Source organism: Ambystoma mexicanum, chromosome 8 (genome assembly GCF_040938575.1).
Source record: "Ambystoma mexicanum isolate Mex_15411 chromosome 8, UKY_AmexF1_1, whole genome shotgun sequence".
NCBI lineage: Eukaryota > Metazoa > Chordata > Amphibia > Caudata > Ambystomatidae > Ambystoma > Ambystoma mexicanum.
Window position 1 is genome coordinate 830,563,829 of NC_090929.1, and position 21,045 is coordinate 830,584,873.

The window sequence follows — 21,045 nt, forward strand, 5'->3', positions numbered from 1 at the left end:
GATACACAGTGAGGGCCCATGATGTACCCAGCATGCCACAGGCATGAGTAAATGCACCAACAAACACCAGTCATCATGACTGCAGCACAAGACATCCACATACACCTAACATATGCCGAAGTCCACATGGTGCATGGGAAACACCAACAATGCATTACACAAGTCACACTACATGCACAGACATGGAAAAGACCCATGCCCTGCAATGTAGGCTCATGTGCATGCACAAGTAGTACATAGAACAGATATTGAATACGTCCACAAACATGCCTTACACTCATATCTAATGCTTGTACCTCCCCCTATGCAGGAGACTACAGATACCCACATGTGCACTGGCTGATGACTCCTCTGTGTGATCCTCAAACAGCACAGGAGATTTCCTACAGCCACACCCACAGCAGGGCCTGTGTGTGCATTGAGCATACCTTTGGACTTCTGAAGTCCCGGTTCGGTGCCTTGACTGTACTGTGGAGCCCTGATGTATGCACCAGAGAAAGTGGTGCGTGTGTGTGCCATGCTGCACAATATCTGCCTGAGGAGAAATTTCCCACTACCCCCTGATGTGGACATGCCACCCCGAGAGTATGAGGAGGCATGGCCAGTGGCATTGCTGGTGATGATGTGAGGGGTGGGAGATATGCACGCCAGGGACTGAATGTGAGCTTATTTTGACATTTCAACCTGGCACAAACCATGCACAACTGTGTTATTCCAGCCAAGCAATAAAACGAGAATGGCACAATCAGGAATGTCCTCACAGTGGATGAGTTTAATAGTGTTTATGTAATGTTTTCCCCTAACAGACTGCCCTCCCACCACCAACTCCCCAGCACACAATCCCCATCCCCCTTCACACCACCAACTCCGCAGCACAGCCACTCATGGTGGCCAGTGTGCTAGTGTTGTTAACAGTCAGGGTCTCTCCTCCCTTTGCCAGCCCGAGGTGATCTGTGGTGCAGACGATGATGCGATTGCTGCTGCAAAGTGCCCTCATGTGACCCCTAGGTGGGTGTTGTGGATGTGGATGACAGGGAAATGGGCACAAGGTTTTGCTGATGCTGCGATTCATCCCCCTGCCAGATGGCTTCTGTGAGGCCAGAAACTCCCTCTGTCAGTTTGCGTACACAGTGGGCATATAGCGTCAGGGCGGATGGGTTGGCACTTGTCCCCACCCATGCTCACCATTTCCTGCACAAACCTGCGGGTGGCCACTGCATGGAAACCCTGATGGCCTGCCAGTGGTCAGAGTAACTATGGGCAATGGCCTCCAACTCCTGCTGCCTATGCTCCATGGCATCCAGCCTTTGCAGCACCACGTTGCTAGATGGAGTACACAGTTGGGGAGGTGTGGTAGACATTGCTCAAAGGCTGCATGGGGTGTAACCATAGTCTCCACATCTGCCTAGGTTGTTGCTATGCACTGGCGGTGTGGAGGGCTCCCTGGGGTGTGTGGGCCTTGGCCAGGTGTTGATTCAGGGATGTTGCCCCACTGTGACTCCCCAGTGGAAACAGGTTTTGCCTCTCTGTCCATGCTGGCATCTGCAGGTGTGGGTGCTGTTTGGCCTGCACTGCCCCGGGCATTTTCTTATTTTGCCGCAGAGACAGTGGTGACACCGGCAGGCTTGTCCTTGCTGGCTGCAGGTGTGGAACAGCGGTCCTAGGCGACAATTTCGTAGACCTGTGGGTGGTTGTTGGTGGCAGGCCTTGAGTGCCTTGCAGTGCAACTGCCTGGTCAGCCTGCTGACTCCTCCTCCTACTCCAGAGAGGACTCTGGAGATGCATGCGCACCTGTAGCGGGCATAGGACATTGTGTCAGATATGGTTCCACCACATGTATTGGCATGTATTACATGATTGCTATGGTATAGAATACGACCTTAGACATGTGGGAAAATGGGCATATTTGACCATGAGAGGTTGCATATGGGCCCACCGTTAAGGGTTGCTTGTGGTGATGGGTGTGTGGCCCATGGCCTGTGCGTGGGTTGGGCAGGGGGTCCATGCAGGGGCAGATTCTTTCTGACATGCATTATTGTGGCCCTTCATGGCCCCAAATCTTCTACCTGGGTGGCAGTGACATGGTGGGGTTTGGAGGGGGCCTGTTCCATGACACCATCATGGCTCCATGGGCCACTGCTTCAGAGACAATAGGGCTGTTCTGTGGTGCACAGTGATGGGCATGCTCTGGACATGTCTGTATGTGGGACGTGTTCTTCGCTGTGGCTTTTCTGCCATGACCTCATGGGGAAGGCCTACTGGGTCCGCTACATTCTGGGGTAACTGATGCACAGTGTCATGGTTGCTCTTGCACCTCTATCCCACTAGCGCAGGGCACACCAGCAGGGGTGAGGTGCGCAAGTCAATTTTCTGTCCTCCCCACTACTGTGATGCTTACTGGTGCCCTTGGTGGCCTGCCCAATGGCTGCTCTGGGGGTGGCTGGTGTGAGAGGCCCTCATTCTGTCATGTGAGCATGCTCAGGTTTGGGGTCTGCTGACTTATGTCCCAGTCCACTGGGACTTCCTATTCTGGCTTATCATTTTTGCATGCATTGTGGGGGGGTTCACTCACTTCCTGCCTCCTGGCTCCCAAATCTGAACTGCCAATTCCTACTATGCCTTGGAGGTCAAGCACTGTGCTGCATTTTACCTCCCATGATGTGAGGACCAGTGACTAGGCAATGCCTCCTCCAGTCATAAGGGACTCCCAGCAGTGTTGGGCAAGCAAACCCACACCGTTTCCAGCATCCCTCACCATCATGGGGTATGCTGGTCACTGCCGAGACCTTCTGGGTAATGCTGGCCCATACGACTGTTCACTGTTGCCCACTGCTCTTCCTCTGCCTTGGTCAGCCAATACCACGAGTTCACTCTCACTGAACATGGGATTTCTGAGCCGATGTTCAACCCCCTTGACTCTCAGCCTCTCCTGTGTCATTGTCTGTGGTTTGCAGTGATGGATGGCTGCAGGAAGTGGAGATTTTGAATGGATTGTGTTTTCCAAAATAGCTGCCGAGATGCTTCCTGTTCCGGCGGTGATGTAATTTGTGCCGACGCCTACAGGGCCACACTCTCTTGCAGGTAGCGTTATTAGTGCTGTTTTCCCAGCCGCAGCCCTAATTTGGCTGCAATTACGGTCTGACACTAATAGAGTTACCGCAGGAGTGGGGTGCACGCTAGGATGTGATGCGCCACACAAATCGGTGTTAACACTATTTGCACCCAACGGTAATTGCGCCGATTTATTGCCCAACTCCTGATGAGGGCCCAAGTGTTCCTTTAGAGTATGTAGGAGTTGGGGATGATTGATGTGAAGTTTTCTAGCTACTACAGTGAGCACCTTTTGGAAGGTGTAGGGGGGGATGCAATGTAATGTTCTGACCCCTGTTGCCATACATCTGTAGTAATACTTATTGACCCTTCTAACCCGATACAATAATCATCACAACAGGTGACTCTAGTAATAGAGCATCCAGCAACACCACTCCTTGAATTACTATGCAATGAACCCCAGCTTCTACATGACAATAATGCCTAATTTGCCGAAATACAGATAGGGATGGCCAACGTATATAATTGTACTGGTGCTGAGGGTGGAAAGTGAGATGCTGTTGTGAGTGAAATATACATAACAAAACATGAATTACCGGATACATCAATTAAACAAATCAAATACATTAAGGAATTAGTGAAAATCTTTGGAAACCAACCATTGACAGCTTCAGAAGGTGTTGCTCTATGACACTCTGCGGTTATAATTATTGTTGAAGCTATCGATGCACTTTTACGGAGTATTAATATCAGTTCTCCTCTGTTACCAGGGGTTTCAAGGCCAACACTGACAACCATCAAGAATTGTTAGAGGTCCAGAAGAACATTTTACAAAGGATACAACTAACCGTCCAGCATGCCCATGTGATGGTGATACTTCCTAGTAGGCCACGGTGAGCAAAATGAAAGTGTGAAGCAGCTGTATAATCAAACCATCACACCCTCATGTAATGCCTAAGTACAGAAGTAGGTTCAGAAAAAGATGCACCAGTCATTCAAGACCGTATCTAACTCCAGACATGGGCATTTGAGAATTTCAACCACCAAAATGTAAACGTTAGACCATGATGTTTTTTGCTTGAGCAATGATCGATGATTCAGTGTAGTATGTTACAAGTTCAGCGTTGATATGTTGCTGAGGTACTGCCAAGGGTGATATGGTTTGCAATGTGAAGTTTTAAATGCCGGTTAGTTGGGAGTTTGTGGGTTTGAAATAGTATTGAGCAGGGACGTCATTTAGGGTTCGCCAGGGGTTGCAACTGGGAAACCTGAGATCTCTCTTGCTAACCCTAAGAAAAAGTTTTCGTTTTTTTAAATGGAAGCTGCTGGGCTGGGGCCAGCACCATGTGGCTCTTTGCTTCTAGAGTGGCTGGCTTTCTTGTTCAGGCCTCTTAAAAAAACAGGGGTTCCACAAGTTTACCACTTTGAGCCGTGACCCAAATAAGAAGGAATAGGAAAAACAAATCATTTGTCTTTTTAGAATTCTATACAATCATTGCTAGACTCATTGAAGGTTTATTTCAGGCACATTTCAGAGGGTGAGTCACTGATTATGTCTGTTCTTAAACACCTCAAATTCACAATGCAGACAAAAACTTCCGAAAAGCATTTAGAGTAGAATAAGCATCCATTTCGGACTATGTATTTTGCTTTTTGCAAGTTTAGCATGTTTTTTTCTGCTGTTGTCTCTGTTATGATCATCAGACATTCCAACCCGGTGTCTTCGGTCACTTGAGAAAATCCTTGTGCCTAAAAGCTTGTGTACAGTGTAGAAATGTTTGACCATAGCACATAGTGGCCCTTGATTTCATTGTTCCACAATGGATACTTTGTTGTAATGTGTCTATCTTTACTATCTGCATGGCATGCTGTTCAGGATGCTTGTTTACATGTATGAGGTAACGAGTGCCCAGAGTATGGGATGCCATGTGAGGCAAACCTCTGAAGCCTGAAAAGTAGATCCACAGAGTCTTGAAATGTGGCAACTTTACAACAGACCTGCACAAGACCTGGCCTGCTGTTTAATCTGTTACCATTTTAATGGTATTCACTAAAGAGTGTAATTTGCTTTCTGACTTTGAGAACATTCAGACATGTAATTGCTCATTTTACTACAGCCGATAAGATAGCTATAACCGGTAAGATAGCTCAGGTGGTTGAGTGCTTGCTGCAGAGATGTGTGTATGATCGGCAGCTTGCAGGTTCGAATCCCGGCAAGGCCTATTCAGCCTTTCTTCCTTCTGAGGTTGATAGATGAGTACCAACAAAGGTTGGGTGTTATTGTACGTATGTTTGTTCTATATAAACTGCTATCTAATAACACATCATTTGGCCCTGGACATCTGCTTGCAATCACAGCAATTTGGTAATATGGGCCTATACACACTGGCATTAACAATGCATGTGGTGATCCATTCTTGTATGAAATGCATATAACATTACAATGATATTGTAACCATATTTTTCGTAGTGTACTTAGGAACAATGCTATCTGATGCCAGTTCCTGTTTTGTCAAGGGGTGAAAGGCCATGTTCCATTGCTTCCTGTGATGCCCCTTTCGGGGTGGGGTCAAATGACATCACTTCCGGTGATGTCATCAGAGGTCAACGGTCATGTGACATCACTGCTGCTACCCCTGGCTTTTCAGTGAAATGACGTCTCTGGTAGTGAGATTGTTTTGAAACCTTTTTGCATGCAAACGGGCTCAGTTGGAGTTGTTGAAAAGTATTAGGAACTCTCATTATACATAACTTACATGTGACTGCAGCGACGTTTATCAAAAAAAGTTTCAAAAGTAATCTTGTGGACTTGTTATGATTTACACGTTAACAGTGCTTTTCTTTATTGCACATAAAACAAAGGTGTTGCACACACCATTGAGAACAAGATATCTCATGCCATTAAACTAAATTTGGTATGAGATCAGAACATGTCGGTCTTCCATCTTGTTCACATTCTTGGTTCAAATCCACATCCTCCTGTGTTCGCAGGTGGGTGTTGTGTGGGGCTCTAGTTGTTGTGGGCAACGTGAGCGTCATGACTGTGTCATGACGCTCGCGTGCCCAGTTAATAAAAGGGGCTCTGCTTGCGCTGCGAGGGCAGAGCAGCAGAGCCCCAGGAAGTGGCAACTCGTGTCTCTGCTTATTGTGTGTGTGGGCCTGCCACGTGGTCGTGGCCTTGTGTGTGCGGCGCGGCCCGAGTGCCATCGGAGCCGCGACCGCTGGGGACCGGGGGTGCCACCCCCTCACGTCGGATCCTGCGCCCGGTGATACCGGGCGCCGCAGGGTGCCTCCCTGCCCAAAGGCACGCTGGCTGTCCGCCGACGTGCACACTGCAGTCGGGTGATCCCGACGGCATCAGAGGGCTGCCCCGGAGACCGGAGGCAGCCCCCCAACACTGGCGACGAGGAAGTCGCGCCCGCCAGCTGGTGCTTGCGGCGGGCGAACCGCGCGCACGGCCGCAGTCAGCGGCCGTGTAAGGACGCACGGAGCGGCCCTCCAGCCGTAAGGAGGCGGGGCCTGGAGCTCCGACCCGCGGCGACGGCACGGAGCAGGGAGAACACCCGCTGAACACCCGGGCTGCCACGGGTGAAAACCTTAGTTTAAAAAAAAAAAAGTGTGGTTTCCTTTCCTCGCAGGGAGGAAAAGGGGACGTGGCCTGGAGTGCTTGCCCACGAATCGTGGGAAGAGCCTCATCAACGGCCTGTGTTTCCCCGAGCACCGACGGGGAGGAGCGAAGGAGGCGTGGCCCACGATCGAAAGGGGGCCCGGTCCCTGTCTCGTGTGCGGAGCCGGTAGGAAGGCTCCCCATGCCCGGGCCTCAGCGGTGAACGGCCTGCTCGAAGAAAAGGGGACAATAACCCCTCCACAGGCCGCTTTTGTGCCACGCCCGAGGGTAGCGGCTCCACCCGGAGTGCTTGTGCGCCCTCTAGGGTGCCAGAAGAGGAAGGCCCTTAAACAAGGGTGTGGTCACCGGGAAACGGGCAGTGCCCCCACAGGCCAAACCGGTGTCAAGCCCTGGGGTTGCGGCTCCACCTGGAGTGCTCGTGCGCCCCTGGGCAGGGAGGACGCCAGGCACCCATCGACAGCTACCTGAGCCTGGCAACGGCAAGTGCACACCAACACTGGTGATTGGCGGATGACGTCCTCACCTGCCAACAGCATGTCGGACGATGAAGGGGTATGTAGGGGTCAGTTGGCACCAATACCCCATTTTGACGTCCTCGGTGCGCCGGCAAGCCTGGGGGCCCGGTGGGTGGCCTGGGTGGAGAACCTGGAGTTGTACTTCGAGGCAATGGAGATCAAAGACGCCGCCAAACGCCTGACACTCCTATACTCTGCCGGGCTGGCTGTCCAGAGACTGTTCAAGACACTAAAGCCCCAAAATCAATCATACGGTGCAGCCGTCGCAGCCCTGAACGAATACTTCAGACCCATGGTCAACAGGGACTATGAGAGGTTCAGGATGAGGTGTGCGAAGCAGGAGGAAGGGGAAAGCCTTGATGCATTCCACGGGAAGCTGCGCGGCATTGCACTGGGCTGTGACCTGGGGAACTTCGAGGAGGATGAGATCCGGGCGCAAATCATCTATGGCTGCAGCTCCACCAAACTGCGCAAGCAGGTTCTGAGGGACCCAGCGCTGACCCTTGATCGAATACTGGAGCTTGGCCGGGCCCAGGAACTGGCGGAGGTGCGGGCCTCGGTCATGGACTCCTCCAGAAACCAGCTAAAGATGGAGGTTCCCACGCAGCGAGTGAAGGTTGAGGAGGTGGCGGCTGTCAGCAGGTGGCCAGGAGGAAGAGTGATGAGGAGGGGAGACTGGCCGAAGAGAGACCCCAATGCCACAATATGTCAACAGTGTGGGTGGGATCTGCCTCACCCGCAGGACTGCCCGGCGATGGGACAAATCTGTGGAAGGTGCGGGAAAGGAGACCACTTCGCACGAGTGTGTCTCGCTCCAGCCCCGGCCGGCATGATGGGGGCGTCAGGGGGGAGTGAGGTGAAGGGGAGAAAGACCCCCAAAGTGGCGGCGGTCCAGGTGGTCGAGAGTCCCCGAGAAGTACCGTATGAGGTGGGGGAGGAGTACGAAGAGAATGTATTCTTTTTGTCCTGCAGCAGCGCCGAGGGCCAGTTTGATCCCGGAATCTTCTGAGTGGGAGGACCCCGTCATGGGGCCCCATGGTGTGGGGACTGGAGCACACCTGTTTTGTCTTGCGGTGTCAAAAGAAATATGTTTGGGCTGGAGTAGCTGTTAGCTGGTGCGCGGACTGGAATGCACCAAATTTTTGCAGTGGGGTGTCGTTGGGTTTTTGTTTGTTTATAATAAAGGAGGGATGTTGTGTGGGGGTCTAGTTGTTGTGGGCAACGTGAGCGTCATGACTGTGTCATGACGCTCGCCTGCCCAGTTAATAAAAGGGGCTCTGCTTGCGCTGCGAGGGCAGAGCAGCAGAGCCCCAGGAAGTGGCAACTCGTGTCTGTGCTTATTTTGTGTGTGGGCCTGCCACGTGGTCGTGGCCTTGTGTGTGCGGCGCGGCCCGAGTGCCATCGGAGCCGCGACCGCTGGGGACCAGGGGGTGCCACCCCCTCACGTCGGTTCCTGCGCCCAGTGATACCGGGCGCCGCAGGGTGCCTCCCTGCCCAAAGGCACGCCGGCTGTCCGCCGACGTGCACACCACCGTCGGGTGAACCCGACGGCATCAGAGGGCTGCCCCGGAGACCGGAGGCAGCCCCCCAACAGTGGGGATCATTGAGGACAGGAACATAGTGCCAGAATGCAAGGTTATGAAGCATGCAATATATCACAACAATTTTGCAGACACTATCCGTGCACACACCAAGTTACCGCCAATCATGTGTAGAGAACAAAAGTGACTTTCCAGTAGTTCAAAGGCTTGTTTTGCAATATTACGCATGTGGACATCGGCAAAGTTGTAATTTCCTTCTGCCTGACTTTCCGGATGGAATAGTTGTGAAGAGTGATGCCTTCAATGGATAGATGCTGTCACCTGTTGGTTCATGTATGGAGTAAGTAAAGCCCACTGCATACACTTGCTTCCACGTAAAACACATGTTCCGCCTCGTGTTTCATGGGCCAAAATGTGAAGAAGAGGCTGAAGGGGCCACTCAGCCTCTTTATAATGTTCTGGCTCATTTCGATTGGATTTCCAGATTGGACAAGAAGCACAGATCATGAATCCCACTCCCCCCTATAGCCCCTGTTCTATGCTGGAATCCTGTCGGCATCATGCTCCTGCATCATCATCTCAAATTTAGAACATTCACAGTCCCACAGAGAAACTTGTCTTCACCATACACCTACACAAGCTGTTGGGATTCCACCCTAACAGCCATCTTTGTCCTGTTAGAGATTAGCCATAGTGTCAGTTCCTCACCATGGAGCACAAATGACCATGCAAGGCCGAGGGCTTTTTGCTTCCTCAGCCTTACACGGCCCTTAGGGGTTGCAGGCTGGGGAACTGAAGTCTTAAATATTCAGTCATGTACCTACCCTGGAGCCACTCTGATAAAAAAAAGAAATGAGAACAATCAGAGTGTCTTAAAATGAATCACCAACTACATTGTAATAATAGGAAATATATTATCCGAGCTGGTGACAGAAACATCACCACACTAAGTGCCTGATCACAAGCTGGGCGGTAACCTGGCTGGGGTACCGCCCAACTTTATTAGCGTTAGTGCCCACCCATCTGGTGGTATTACCATCGGATCACTGTTTGGCTGTTAACTGTTAGTCCCCATTCCCCATTGGGTGAATTTTCGGTGCAATTAACGCACAGTAATACCGCCAGTGGTAATTGCACCGAAAATGGGAATTTTGTTTCCAGCGTGTTTACCCCCAGCACCAGATTGGGCGAATCCTTTAATTTGGTGCTAACACCATTACCAGTGCATTTACGGGCTGTAAGGATATTTGGCGTGTTACAGCACAGAGTACAGCACTACTGCACAGGTAGCATTTTTTTATGCAGCACCACTACATGGGTGTGGTGCATTGCTATATGTGTTGCCAGAGTAACATGGACATATAAGTAAAGACAGGCTATTCAGTCAAAAACGATTTTTACATATAAAATGCAAATCCATTTTTACAGTTAAAAGCACACATCTGCACATTCAAAATGCACACTATTTTTCACCTGAAATGCCTATGTTGCAAGAGACACATTTGAAAATTAATAACTAACCTTATTAATAACTAACCTGACTAATAAAACTTCATTTAACATAACCCACTAATAAAAATGTGTCTCCACTGCAGAATTAGGCCTACTCTGAAAGTGAACTTTTAAACGCACATTCATTTTTTTCTCTGGTGCTCTGTCCACATAACTACAGGAAGCAAAGAGCTCGAAGGAACAGGAAATCAGTTTGTTACAATTGCCACTGTAGAAGTGAGCCATTGTGTAGTGAGGGAGGAGATGACATGATTGATTCTGATTGGAGCAGCGTCATAGCAAGTATCATGCTAGAGGCTGTGATTAGAACTTTGCTGGAGAAGCTTGAGAGGAGGGGGAGGACAGGCGACATCTGGCAGAGCTGGGAGAAGGATCTCTTTCCTGGCTGGGGCATTCCTGCTGCAAAAGCTGAGAGGTCCAGGCAATAACCCCGGTTTGAGAACGGCAGACGCTTGTTCTCACTGGGGTTGATCTTCAAGGGAGCCAAATTCAGAAAGAGAATAGCCGGAGAAAACTCATGCTGAACAGATAAGGTAATTACAGAAGCGAGTGGGAGCTGTGCGAAAGTGCGCGAAGCTGTTCAGTCAGTGTATTAGAGGGAGTCTCAGTCTCTTATCAGCATATTTAATGTTACCAATTGAATATGTTCTCGCAGCTCTCTGTTCATTTTATCACAAATAATGTTGTACCATTTCATTTATTTCTGTAAAAAAAGTTAAACTGTGTTTAAAAGAAATTTCTATAATACAAAAATATTTGAAAACAGATAGCTAGTGTGTATTATTTCTCTCTTTCATTTTGCATGGGGAAAGGTTTAAACGTGGGTAGATTTTTAAACAGTGCAATTGTCATTTTAAAGCAGATGTGTGCATGATTCTTTTCAGTATGGACAGTTGTGAGTGACTGTTTGTAGCATAGCCTGTTGGAGGTACATGAGTCAACGGGAAGAGAGACTCTCTGGACATAGTTCCCTACCGTATATAAGGTAGTGGAAATTACCATAAAAATACCACAATAGCCCATGGTGGCACACAACACTAACACTGAAAATGTGGTATCCCTAAAATGTAGGCCGGAGGTCTCTCTAGTGATCAAGAACAATCTAGATAAAAAACAAGGGACGTTGGATATTGGGGCCACAAATAAACCAACCACTATACCAACCAACCACGCAAACTACTGCGCATACCATCTAAATAGGTCTGAATTCTGAAATAATGCAATGTATTATTGTCATGTGTGACCCAATATGAATACAGAGAGTGATTATTGCTAAAGATATTTTGGCGGTAAGAAAATACCGCAAACAGCCCCAAATATCCACAAAATACCCAACAGGGCTAACGCCCAACTCGTGATCAGGCGCTAAGTTACTATAAAAAAGGCCAGCATGAATGCAGAAAGTGGGAAAATCCTAGCGGAGACATAAGTGTCTGAAAAGTATGGGGACACTGGGTGGAGCAAATAGCCAAGGTGGTTGAGAAAGACTTGCTCCGCCTTTAGGGGACTGGGAGGCCTAAGCCTGGGGCCATCCACCAATGACCCCCAAGAGAATTAAAAGCAAGAGCAGACCTGTGACAGGAGGGTGTCACACTAACAGCTTCCTTATAAGGACCCTACCTCTATGGATCTGTATTGACCTGTTATAAATCCTGACAAAGTGAAGGTCATGAATGGATCTATTGTGAATACTGAGGAAGCCAAGGTTCAGGAGAAATCTGTTGTGCATGTTGTGAATGTTAAGGTTTAGGAGGGACCTGTTGAGAAACCTGACAAAGTTGAGGTCAACAAGGGACCAGTCATGTACTTAGTTACATGTAGAAACTCTCAATGATTTAGAGACCACTAAGGACATATTGATTTTCTTTCATTTCATAAGTACACTTGTTACGCTCACCTGGTCTCTGCGGGGGTTTTGGGGCATGGTTGGAGCCCTTCCTCGTCTTAGCTCCTCAGGATCGCCTCCCTCTCCCGGTTGTTGCAGAGCCTGCTGTTTTGGATACTGGTATTGCCCCTGAGAGAAGATGAGAGCTAATGAGAATGGCGTGGGGGTGTCGTGACGTCCCTCAAGCCTCTCGTGCCAAAATGAAGTATGCAAGCATTTTCCCATGCAAGCTTACCTGATGCGTTGTAACGTTCAGCTATCAGTCCTGCTTATCGTAGCATGGGTGTGTAGAGTGGACCGAGTTGCTTCACTGGTCTGTCGAAGTCTTGATCCAGACCAGCTGCGACCAATCCATTTAGAAGGTAAGTCTTTTAGTTGTAATTATAGTTTATCATAATGTCTTTGTCTTGTTCAGTAATAATTCTTGCAATGTCTATTTTCTTCCCTATAGGTTGCAACGTTCACCTTGTATCCACAGGGACGCCTCTGGACTGGTCTGGGACACCTCTGGCCTCTCGGGACCTTCCCCGGACTTCGTTCTGCCAGGAATCAGTTCTAGAAGATAGGAGGGGGGTTTAGCGATTTCTCTTTCTCTCCCGCGGCCCGCCTCCCAGTTTTCCCTTGCGGTTTCCCCTTGGAACTTCGCTTACCTTGATTTTTGTAATTCCGCACTCTCCGTCCTGCAGTACTAGGCAGGGGAGCGTCGTTGTTTGCTTGATCTGCCGAGTTACTTCACTGGCGTTTGCCTGGAGTCAAGACTGGCTGCGACTCCACCTTTCAGGTAAGTCTTTAGTGTTTTTTGAATAAATTCTATATTGAAGAATGTCCAAGTAACCTTCTTCTCTTGTCTTGCAGAGGCTGATGGATATTGCAGAGGCCGACAACTGAGTTTGAGAAGGTAAGGATGCGCTAGATGTGGCGCTGAAAGCGTCCTTGCAAGTTGACTGACCTGTGCTTTGTTTCTTCGCAGGTCGCAGAGAATTCCTGGAAGCGACGATGTATTGGGACAGAACGCCAAAGGTGGTGCTCGGAATGGCGGAGGCCTTCCAGGTTAGATGGTAAGTAGCTTCTAATTCTTGCCTCTTTTGTCCTGAAGATGTAGCTGGGGACTGATGGAAAAGTCCTCAAAGGCTCCTACTGGATGGAAGAGCTGGAGCTGAGCAGGTATGGATAGTGATGTTCTTCCAAGTTGTTTGCCCGAGCAGGCCAGGATACAGAGCAGGACCCGGTGAACGTCATGCTGCAAAAGCAGAATAACGCAAAGTGCGTGCCTCGGGTTGGGTGTGGTTTAAATACCCGGCAGGTATCCCAGGTGCCTTTGGGGCGGGCCTCGCCCTGAAGCTAGCCTGCTTGTTGCAGTTCCCCGATAATCCTTTTGGGGGCAGCATTGTTCACCCATTGTCCATTGGAAACCATACTTGCCAAGTGAACCTGGTGCCAACGGCGCCAGGATTGCGTCCAAGGCACCTACAACGGGCTAGTGTGGTTCTTTCTGGCCTTGGGACAGTACTGAGGCGGGGGCCATGGTGCCCAAGACCCATATGGCCTCATTACGACCCAGGCGGTAAGTTACCGCCTGGGTCGTACCTTTACCACCATGGCGTAAACTACGTTTACGCCATGGTGGTTGGCGGACTTACCGCCCCATTCCGAGGTTGGCGGGGCGGTAAGTCCCCAATCCCCATTTACCCTTCCCCATTCCCATTTTTGCCCCATAGGGCATAATGGGAGTGGGGAAGGCGTTAATTACGCCACCGTAAATTACGGTGGCGTAATTAACATCAAGGTCCCTTAGCGCCATGGATTTTAACACCTGCTAAAAGCAGGTGTTAAAACCTCCATGGCGCTAAGGGACCTCGGAATCAGGCGGTAAGGGTCGGCGCTGTTTATGCCGCCGTAAACCCCTTACCGCCTGAGTCGTAATGAGGCCCATAGTCTGGGTTCAAGGTCGTGACAGCACTCCCCCCCAAGGCCCCTCTCACGGTGACCCTCCTTCCCAGACCTGGCTTGTCTGGGTGCTCTTGATGGAAACGTTAAAGCAGGCACGGAGCATGGATGTACTCAATGGGCTCCCATGTTCTGTCCTGCGGACCATAGCCTTTCCAGTCCACCGAATAGTAGAGTTTTGTCCTCACATACTTAGAATCCAGGATGTCCTTTACTTCGTACTCCAGTTCTCCATGAATGATTACGGGCCCTGGTGGGGTAGTAAGCCGAGTTCCCAACTTTAACAGCTTTAGAAGTGACACATGGAACACAGGGTGTATCTTCATGTTGTCAGGTAATGACAACCTTACAGCAGCTGAGTTAATGATGGATTCCACTGGGTACGGAACCAGAAACCGCGGGCGAAATGTCTCCTTCCCCTTAATAGGTATGTGTTTTGAGGCTAGCCACACCTGATCCCCTACTTGGTAGTCCGGAGCCTTGGTGCGATGTTGATCTGCATATTTTTTCTGGCGTGCCTTGGCTAGTTGCAGATGTTCTTGAGCTCTCTTGAAGGCCTGTGTGATGCTCGTGTGGAGGGTGGTGACGGCTGGCATCTCCAGAGTCGTCGGGATGTCTAGCTCGGACGTGCGTGGGTGTCTTTCGTAGACCGTGAACAACGGCATTTGTCCAGTGCTGCTGTGCAATGAGTTATTGTAGGCATATTCAATTATCCATAAGAGGTCCTTCCAATCCCCTTCTGTTTGGTGGAGCATGCAGGTTCGTTCTCTCAGTTTGACCGTCTGTTTGGGGGTGTTGACTAGTGGACAGTCGGATGTCTATCTGGGCTAGAGAGCAGCATTTTCTCCAAAAGTTGGATACGAACTGAGTTCCTCGATCCGATATTAGGGCCGAAGGAAATCCGTGCAAGCGCACTACCTGCTCAAGGAAGATCCGGGCGAGGCCAGAGGCATCAGGCAAACCCTTGAATGGAAAGAAGTGAGCCATTTTGGAGAATAGGTCGACGACTACCAGGATTGTGTCATAGCTGTGACAAGAAGGGAGGTCTGTAATAAAGTCTAGGGACAGTGTGTGTCACAGAGCCGGCGGAATGTCCAAAGGTTGAAGGGGTCCTGCGGGGCTTTGTTTGGAGGACTTGTTCTGGGCACGGATTCCACAAGACGTGACAAATTCGATTACATCTTTGCGCCACGTTGGCCACCAGTAACTCCTCTTCACTTTAGCCAAGGTCTTTGCAATTCCTGGGTGTCCCTCTATGGGAGAGTCATGGTACTCAGATATAACTTGTTCTTGCAGTTCCTCCACTGGCACGAACAACCGGTTCCTGTAGTACGGCAGCTGGTCCTTAACACGAAAGTGCTCACCTCTGAAACCCCATTCTTGTAGTTGCTCTTGAGTTAGCACTTGCCGAACTTCGTATAAGAGCTCGTCCTGGGTCATGGTGGTGGTGATACCTAGGATTCTATCATTAGGGATAATGGCCACGGGATTAGGAGGCACAAGTGCCATTTCCTCGGTGCCCATGCGCGAAAGGGCATCCGCTTTGCCATTCTTAACTCCCGGTCGATACGTGATTACAAAATTGTACTTTGCAAAAAAAAGGGCCCATCATAGCTGCCGAGATGATTGAGCTTTCGCATCCTTCAAATATTGGAGATTTCAGTGATCTGTTATCACAGTGATGGTATGTCTGGCTCCAAATAGGTAATGTCGCCAAGCCTTGAATGCGGCCTTAATAGCCAGCAGCTCCTTATCAGTGATGGCATATTTGAGCTTTGGCTGCATGAAATTCCGTGACCAAAAAGCCACTGGATGCAGTTGGCCTGTGTGCGGGTCCTTATGCGACAGCACTGCGCCCATCGCCATACTGGACGCGTCTGTTTCTACAATATAGGGAAGGTCTGGACATGGATGCCACAGGATTGGGGCAGTAGTAAACCTTGCCTTGAGTTCTTGGAAAGCCTTCTCCGCCTCCTCTGTCCAGCAAAAGGTCTTGTTGCATTTCCGTAAGAGTGAAGTAATCGGGTACACAATTTGGGAGAACCCGGGAATAAAGCGGCGGTAGAAGTTCGTGAAACCCAGCATACTCTGGACATCCTTGATGGAACTTGGCACTGGCCAGTTGAGGACCGCGTCAACCTTATGAACGTCCATGCATATTCCCCTGGGTGAAAGGACAAAACCCAGAAACTCTACCTCCGTAACATGGAACGAGCATTTCTCCAGCTTGGCGTAGAGGTGCTGTTGTCGAAGCTTGGTCAGGACTGCCCGTACATGCCCTACATGTTCTTGCTCCGATCTTGAGTACACCAGGATGTCATCAATGTAGACTAGGGCACAGACGTCAATGAGTTCTCTAAGCACATCATTCATGAAGTATTGGAATGCGGCTGGGGCATTGCACAGACCGAACGGCATTACTTGAGATTTGTATAGGCCGAATTTGGTGCGGAATACTATTTTCCACTAGTCCCCTTCTTTAATGCACACTAGATGGTAGGCTCTCTAAGGTCTAATTTAGTATAGATCTGGGCTTCTTTGACCTGGTCTAGTAACTCCGGGATCAGCGGTAGAGGATAACGGTTTTTGATGGTAATTTGGTTCAGGGTGCGGTAATCGATGCATGTTCTCAAGTACCCTTCTTTTTTTGGTACGAAGAATAACGGAGCCGCGGCCGATGACTTGTACGGGCGGATGAAACTGTTGGCCAGGTACTGCTTTAAATAGGTTTTCAGGTGTTGGTTTTCTGGTTCTATGAGAGCATAGATAGGCCCACACGGAATCCGGGCTCCAGACAGCAGATCGATCTGGCAATCGTAGGGTCTGTGAGGGGGAGAGTATTTGCTTGCTCTTTCTGAAAAACGTCCCGAAAGGCTTGATAGTGTACTGCAGCATAGCGACCCCTCCCAGGACGGTCACAGCACCTTAACACACTGGAGAACTGGCGTGCTTCCTCTTCTGACCTTTTGGGTAGCAAGCGTGCATGCAAATATGGGCAAAAACCAGTTCACAGGCACGCCAGTTGATTCGCGGGTTGTGTGCAACTAGCCACGGCATTCCCAGGATTAGCCGGAACTGTGGTGCCTTGATCAAATCGAAGGTGATGATTTCACAATGTTCATCCTCACACAAGAGGGTGAGTTCTGTGGTGCATTCAGACACAGGTCCCGAGGCGATCCCGGTGCCGTCAACGGTTGTGACCGTCTCAGTGGTTGATTTAGGGCAGAGTGGTAGCCCCATCTTTGCTGCGATGTTCTGATCAATATAGTTCCCCACTGCTCCACTGTCGATATAAGCTTCTATGGAATGCATGACTGATGAGTGCTGGTGAGAGTGATTAAGATTACAGGCAGAGTAAAATGGGAAGTATGTAGATGAATCTCTTTGCTCGACAATTGGACCCCTATAATTGCCGGGCTTGGCAGTTTTCCGACTCCTTAACAGGATTTCCTTGTCTGTAGCCCCGACGGTCCTTCTGGGCAGTTTGACAGGACACTCTCTTAGGAAGTGGCCAGCCTTGCCACAATACAAGCACAACTGCAACTCTCTCCTTTCGGCTTTGGTTAAAGGTGGTCTGACTCCTCCTATTTGCATGGGTTCGATGGCACCTTCAGACCTTTGAGGAGCTTGGTCTTTGGGTCGTACAAATATTGGGCGGGCATCTGGCTTACCACGTTCGCTTTTTCGGTCTCCCAGTCATTGATCTAGTTGCACTACGAGGCTAATGAATTCAGCACAATCCCGAGGTGGGTCCACCACTTGAGCCAACACATCCTTCAGCTCTCCTCACAGACCCCGATGGAGCAGGGTAGTCAGTTTGTCGTCAGGCCAATCTGCCTCTACCACCAGTCTATTGAACATGGCGATATATGTCAGCAAGTCCTGGTTCCCTTGTCGAAGGGACAAAAGTAACGCCTGTCCATGGTGGCGTCGGGCGAAAAGCTTTTCCAGCTCCTGTAGAAACCTTTCAAAGTCCTGCAATAGGGGATCATCCCGACTGATGAATGGCACGGACCAATCAGCAGCACTCCCACTGAGGTAGGAAAGGATGAAGGCCACCCGCGACTGGTTGGTTGGGAATGCCCCAGGCCTGCACAGAAAATGGAGGCGGCACTGGTTCATAAAAGTCGCATATCGTCTGGGATCTCCCAAGAATCGCTCCGGAGTGGCTAATGGTACTATTCCAGGTAGGTTGATCTGGACCGGATTGTTCACTGGAGTTGGTGTAGAAGGGGCGATCCCTGGCAACGGGGCTTGCCCGGCTTGTGATTGAAGAAGTTGCCTACTAAGGTCGTCTGTCCTTTCCTTGGTCACAATTAGCTCTCTCCTCAAGGCATTGGTTTCCTGCTGCGACGAGTGGACCTCTGCGCGCAACTGCCCCAACAATTGCACCAATTGATCCACCTCTGAAGTTTCCATACCGGGCACCCGGGTGGATTATTAAGTACAGCTTTGCGTTCTGTAACTCTCACCTTGTATCCACAGGGACGCCTCTGGACTGGTGTGGGACACCTCTGGCCTCTCGGCACCTTCCCCGGACGTTATTCTGCCAGGAATCAGTTCTAGAAGATAGGAGGGGAGTTTAGCTACTTCTACTTTTCTCTCGCGGCCCGCCTCCCAGTTTTCCCTTGCGGTTTCCCCTTGGAACTTCGCTCACCTTGATTTTTGTAATGCCGCACTCTCCGTCCTGCCGAACTAGGCAGGGGCGTGTCGTTGTTGGCTTGATCCGCCGAGTTACTTCACTGGCGTTTGCCTGGAGTCCAGACTGGCTGTGTTTTTTTAATAAAGTCTATATTGATGAATGTCCAAGTAACCTTCTTCTCTTGTCTTGCAGAGGCTGATGGAGATTGCCGAGGCCGACAACTGAGTTCAAGAAGGTAAGGATGTGCTAGATGTGGCGCTGAAAGCGTCCTTGCAAGTTGACTGACCTGTGCTTTGTTTCTTCGCAGGTCATGGAGAATTCCTGGAAGCGACAATGTATTGGGACAGAGCGCCAAAGGTGATGTTCGGAATGGCGCAGGCCTTCCAGGTGAGATGGTAAGTAGCTTCTAATTCTTGCCTCTTTTGTCCTGAAGATGTAGCTGGGGACCGATGGAAAAGTCCTCAAAGGCTCCTACTGGATGGAAGAGTTGGAGCTGAGCAGGTAAGGATAGTGATGTTCTTCCAAGTTGTTCACCCGAGCAGGCCAGGATACAGAGCAGGACCCGGTGAATGTCACGCTGCAAAAGAAGAATAACACAAAGCGCGTGCTTCGGGTCGGGCATTGTTTAAATAACTGGCAGGTATCCCAGGTGCCTTTGGGGGTTTTTGGCCCCACCCCACCCACCCTGAAGCTAGCCTGCTTGTTGCAGTTCCCTGATAATCCTTGTGGGGGCAGCCATGTTCACCCATTGTCCATTGGAAACCATACTTGCCAAGTGAACTTGGTGCCAACGGTGCCAGGATTGTATCCAAGGCACCCGCAACAGGCTAGTGTGTGTCTTTCTGGCCTTGGGACAGTACTGAGGCGGGGGCCATGGTGCCCAAGACCCATAGTCTGGGTTTGAGGTCGTGACATAGGTATGAAGAAGCAGATGGGAGTCTTGGAGTGAATCCGGGGAGTCCCTTGAGCCTGATGGAACTGGTAAGTTGGCCTTTCTAAAGTAACTCTAGGCACTGGTATGGCAGCCAAGCGTTCGTTATTGTTATGAATTCTAACCTGCTGTTCTCTCTTTTCTCTTGAGGGAGAAGGCTGACGGTGAATACCGAAGTCCGGTTGCTTGATGCAGATCCGCGGTTGCAGGGTGAAGACGTCACGAACAAAAGGAACGAAGTGGAGCTCCGGTTAGCTGGATGCCAGGATCAGGTAAGAAGAAGGCCCCGACTCTGGTAGAGATGGGATGAAGGTAAGAGGTGCACATACCGATGGAGCAGCTGGGAACAGGTAGGAGCGCCTTTGGCGATGGAGTAGCTGGATTCAGGTAAGAGGTGCTCACAGCGATGGATTTGCTGGATACAGGTAAGAGGCGCACACAGCGCTGGAGTAGCCGGAATCAGGTAAAAGATGCATACTGCGATGGAGTGGCTGAAAGAAGGTAAGGAGCGCCGTCTGTGGTGGAGATATTGGAATCTGGTAACATGTCTTCAGAGATGAAGCAGCTGGGATCAAGTGGATGCGCAGGTAAGAACAGCGGTAAACGTTATGCTGCAAAAGCAGAACAACGCGAACCAGAGGCATGTGGATGGGTTGGCATTATATAGGCTGGCCCTGGCCCCTCCCTTTAGCCCCATCTAGTGGCTCCACCTTACCCCACCCAGGGACTCCTGCACGTGCCTTCCAATGTTGTTCTATGGCCACACCCGGCACTGCTGCACGTGCCTTTGGCACAGAGTGTGCTGGGCATACCTTTACATGAGCCTGGCGCCAGAGGCTCCAGGACTGGGACCATTTGGACCCTGGAGATGAGGCAGGACTGGCCCTTAGTTCTGTGGCCATGACAACACTCTTTTTTGCTTAGGGAATACCTTATTAGTTTTAGTGCAACCCTTTCAACCTTTAGATAATTCCCCAACCTGTGTATGGAGACAAACGATTGCTTGTTTACAATCCAACAAGATTCTCAGTGCTTGCCATAACACATAGTGCACTTTCATAATTTGTCCACAAAGAAATATATAAACACATCTTTGTACTTTTTATAAAGATACACTTGTATTCTTTGCTGACAGGATTTGTGTATTGTGCATTGTTATTTCTTGCTTGTTTATAGAGGTATGTATAATGATCCAAAATAAACTTATATTTGAACTAATAGCTAAGTTTTGTAGAATGCAGAGCAATGTGAGTAGCATTCAAAGGCCCCAAACTGATGTACCTTTTGCATGAAAAGTAGGATTTATCAACACTGACACAAGAACGGCTTTGCAATTTAAATGTGAAAATGTGCCACTGCTAACAGAAAAATTTCAAGCAAAACACATGGTGCA